Consider the following 5,087-nt stretch of genomic DNA (forward strand, 5'->3'; position numbering starts at 1 on the left):
ATCATGGTGATGTTCCTCATTGTTCTCCATTAAAACAAGGAGCTGACTGAAGCAGCTGCTCGTCATCGATTCATTCAGGGCAGAAGAAGAGTCACGTGACGCCTTAACGCCTCCTTTAATGAGAACAGAGTCTGAAGCAGGAAGCTGGACCTCCTTCATGTGGTCTCTGCTGGAGCTTTAGTTCATGTGGAGCCGCTGCACAGAGAAAGTCTGGATCTGTTGAACTGGCTTCATAGTACAGGCCTCATATCTGCCGTTTCTGTTCTCACCGACCCCCAAACGGTTTATTGTTCTGCTCTGTTTGTGTCTTGTGTCTTCTCCATTTGATATCCTGCTCTCCCACCATCCTACCCTCACCCCAACCGGTCGAGGCAGATGTGTGCTGTTCCTAAGCCTGGTTGTGATGGAGGTTTCTTCCTGGTAAAGAACAGTTTTTCTCCCCACTGTTGCTAGATTTGTTGGGTCTTTATATATAATTTTGTCAGGCCTCCATCCCACTGAGTGTGAAGTGACAAGAAAGAAGCTGAATTCAGTTTATCTGAACAAATGCAAAATACTAACCCCTAAAACTGCAGCAGTTAATATTTGAGAGAGAAAGACAAGCCACAGGTGTGAATGAGCATCTTTTTGTCTCTGACGGCGCTCATGAACACTCACAGTTCCTTCATGCGTCGGTATTTAATCAAGCAGGAAGTTATGCTGGAAACAAAAGCTAGCGACCCAAGAAAAGCCTCAGAAATACAGAACACAGAGACAGCAACAAGCTGCCAGTAAACATGAGTACGTTTGTGTATTGTGTGCAGTGAGCTTTATGCTGGAGGTACAGCTGATATATGACACACGCAACTCTCCAGATGAACAAAGAGCCGCCTACCACCAAATGCTTGTTCTTTGTTTCTGTTGTTTCACATCTGTTGAGCTGCAGCTGAGAATTTTTAGAGCAGCTTCAACAACACCAGCGTCGCTGATTTATTGTTGTAAGTCTGTTTGTTCCTCTCGAATTTAGAATGAAACTAAGGCTCTCTGTGGTCTGTATTCAGTATTACAGTCCTTCATCCATACAGCACTAAAGTATGTGTGTACTGCAGCAGCTTCATACTCTATAAATATATGTCTGAACTACTGCAATATAACAGAAAAAAGAATATTATATTCTATGAGATTCATGGAATTTATTGACGTTATCTTTAAAAATTGTATTTGTGTGCAACAAAACATCAACGTGGAGTAAAAGTGTGCGCTAACTAGAAGAACAACGGGAATGCTGAAATGAAGAAAGCTTCAATAAATCACATCCAGGGACCTCTGATGAACACATCACTGTGACAAGGTGACTGTGAACACATGAAACCTGCAACACACACAAACACAGCGGGAATGAAAGATCTACTGTTCTGATGGGAATAATGGATTCTACAACACTGGTTCCCAACATGAAGTCCTAACACTAACCCTAACTGCAACTCTGAGCTCCAGGCCTTCACGTATGGTTAGTTTTGCAGCTGTTTCTGTGATTTCTTACAGGTGGAATGGCTCTAAAGTTCTGCTGTCTGCCAACAAGAGAAAATGTTTGTGTTCAGATTGAAGAGCACCTGCTTCAGTCCTGTCCACACGTCATAACACTGCTGTCTTCTCTGTGTGAATATCAAAGAGGATATGAAGACTCATGAGTCAGGCTCTGATCCTACCTGCTCCTCAGAATACAACTGATCACAAATCATACAGAGATCTTAATGACCACAGTATGTTCCGTAAACACAAATAAAACCAGGAGAAGACAGACTAGTGTGCATCCAATCCTATAATTGACAAATGATGTTGATGATATGACACATAACAGAAGTCTCCAGCAGCTGCTTCATGAAGGACAATTACCTGTAAAGGTGGAGTCAGACTTCACCTGCAGAAACATGCTGGTTTAATTACAGTCGTGAACTAAAGCTTCCATCCTCTTATAAAGACAGTGTTCATCATGTCAGTCTTTAGTCTCCAGTGACTCCTATAACTCTGAATTTTCTATGATGGAATCATTGAAACATGAATCTTTGGCACTAAAACAATCCTGGATTCTGGGTTCTGTCATTGATTTATTAAAGTTCTTCTGGAAACATGGCAGAATCTGCTGGATCATAAATATACATACAGCCACCTGAAGGATCAGTCTTAGTGATGTAGATGTAAACCATCTGATCCACTCATTAGACTCAGACACTACAGTGGGAAAGTCTGAGGAGCTCAGCAAAGATCTGGAGAAGAACATCAGTGACTGGAACCAGTCAGAAAGTCACTTGGAGCCATTTCAGAGCAGCTTCAGATCCAGAACCATCAGTGTGTCAGCATAAAGCTCATGGTCCAGTTGTGTTACTGCCACCATCAGGAAGGAAACACAAACTACCAGCTGCTGCTGAGAGACGACTGGTCAGGATGGTCAAGAGTCAACCAGGAACCAGCAGGAAGCAGCTCTGGATGGACCAGAAGCTGCTGGAACACAGCTGTCAGTGTCCACAGGGTCTGACATCAACATGAGCTGAGAGGCTGATGGAGAAGGAAGTTCTTCCTCTACAAGCAGAACCTTAAAGCTCCACTGGTCACATGGACAAAGAAAAGGCCTTCTGGAGGAAAGTTCTGGTCAGATGGAACCAACACTGAGCAGAAACATGTCTGGAGGAGAGAAGGTGAGACCTTAAACCCCAAGAACACCAAACCTGTTCTGCTGTCAGTGGACACAAAGTAGATGGACCAATGAAGAAGGAGGATCACCTCCACGTTGTTCAGGAAAACCTGAAACCATCAGCAGAAGGTTGATCTTGGACACAGGTGGATGTTCCAACCAGACAATGAGCCCAAACACACATCAAAGTGGTGAAGAAATGGTTCCATCAGGCTGGAATGAAGGTTCTAGACTGGTCTCCCCAAAGTCCTGACTGGAACCATCCAGAACCTGTGGACTGCTGAAGGAACAAGTCTGAAGCATAGTTGAACTGAAACAATTCTGTCCAGAGAAGTTGAAGATAACCCAGAAGCTGGTAGACGGAAACCAGAGGAGACGTTTAACCAGATATTAGCATTTCTGTACATATATGTCACAGTCCAAATAAAAATGCAGGCGGATTTTAAATCTGCCTAGGCAAGATTTAAAATTTGATTTGGTCAAGGCAGATTTCAAATCTGTCTGGGCAGAACTAAAATGCTGATTTTGCCGAGACCAAATTAAAATCCTTCTAATATCATCATGAGATTGTGATCTTGCCTGGGTACATTTGAAATCTGCCTGTCTGCAAATGGACCCTGCTGCCAAAACAGACTGTGATAATACCAGAATGCAAATCAATCACTAAATTCTGTATCATACATTTTATGTTTTGTACTGAAACAATTAACATTTAGTACTTAATTAGTTCTAAAACATTTCAAAAGGCAGCAGCCAGAATGTAGTGCAATAAATCAGTTGTGCTTAAATTGACATACTGTTATAAAATACTAAGAAGTGTTCATATGTTACTGTCAACTTACTGTTATTTGTGTCATGTCTGTCAAGTTCTTGTTCATGTTTACACGTTGTATGTCTCATCTTTCCTGTTTTATTTTGAAATCACGTCACCGGGTGTTTCTATTCCAGTTTTACTTCCTGCACCTGTCTTGTCTCACCTGTTCCCTGATTACCTCCCTACACCTGTTTCCCATCTACCCTCGCTACCTCGTGTATATTACCCTGTGTCCTGTGTGTCTCACTGTCTCGTCGGCAGTTCGTTGCACTTCTCAGTCCTCGTACCAGCGTTGTCAAGTCAAGTCAAGTCAAGTCATAGTCTGTTTTGTTCACAACCTCATTTCTGTTTTTTGGACCTTGCTTTTCGCCTGACGATTCCTGGATACCTCTGCCTTGTCTGATTGACCTACCTGTGTACCGAACCTTGTTTGCCCGAACCTATTCTAAGTCGAGCATTTGTGTCCACCTGTTCTGTGAGTGAGTTCATGACAATTTGTTTTCTGTATGTATATGATAAATGAAATAAAATGAAATATTCAATGAATATCCACATATGTTTGTTGTATATGTGTTTTCCTTCATGGTTATACAAAAATTAAATCTATTCCAGAAATTTTAATTCGTGTTTTTAAACCTGCCTATGGAGGCTTACAATCTCAATTTGTTATAAGGATGACTTCAATTTTCTCTACACCAAATCAACATTTTAGTTCTGCCCAGACAGATTTAAAATCCGCCTTTATTTTAATTTGGACTGTGACATATATTTATGACCCAACAGATTGTGTCATACTGATCCTATATCATTTTGTGGTTTCATGTGCTTCAATGATTCCATCATAGAAAATTCAGAGTTGTAGGAGTCACTGGAAACTCAAGACTAACATGATGAACACGATCCTACAAGTGGATGGAAACTGTTTTCAGGACTGTATCTGCTCTGACTGACTAAACCATCCATCCATCCATTATCTATACATCACTTAATCCTTATTAGGGTCGCGGGGGGGCAGGAGTCTATCCCAGCTGACGTAGGGCAAAGGCAGGGGACACCCTGGACAGGTAACCAGTCCATCGCAGGGCACTAACTAAACCACCTCTGCTTTATTAATCCTTTCACATCACCACCAAGTCAAGCTGAACCCTCTGAACCAGTGTTCTAGAAACTCACTCTATGATGTACTCACATCACACACATACATACACGGACACACACACACACACAGATGCATAGACATGTCCACATCTCTCTCTGACAAACATGGAAACACTATCAAAGACTAGCACTAAGAACCGTGACCTGGACATCAGAGGAAACACTTTGAGGTTCTGCTGCATATAACACACCTTGTGTCATATGTTCAGTGGACACAGTAACACAGACACATGACAAACATGTTACATGTTCACTCACCAAGTAACACACAAAAGTGGGCAGCAAAGAAAAAACAGTCACAAAAAGTTACTGTGAAGTTCAAACAATCAGCCGAACCAACAAACAGAAATGCAAGTCTGAGCACCGTCATCATCTATCAATAACTGTGATCATCTATCAATAACCGGTATCATCTATCAATAACTATTATCATCTATCAATAAC

The 5,087-nt window shown here is 41.8% G+C and overlaps 1 protein-coding gene across 1 annotated transcript in view; it reads right to left on the reverse strand.

Annotated features, from left to right (window-relative positions):
- The window catches only part of LOC103373870 (amphiphysin), a 26,349-nt gene that overhangs the window by 14,021 nt on the left and 7,241 nt on the right, over positions 1-5,087 (reverse strand). The gene's annotated exons all lie outside the window — the stretch shown is intronic.

Source organism: Stegastes partitus, unplaced genomic scaffold (genome assembly GCF_000690725.1).
Source record: "Stegastes partitus isolate 25-593 unplaced genomic scaffold, Stegastes_partitus-1.0.2 Scaffold2087, whole genome shotgun sequence".
In the NCBI taxonomy this organism is placed as follows: Eukaryota; Metazoa; Chordata; class Actinopteri; family Pomacentridae; genus Stegastes; species Stegastes partitus.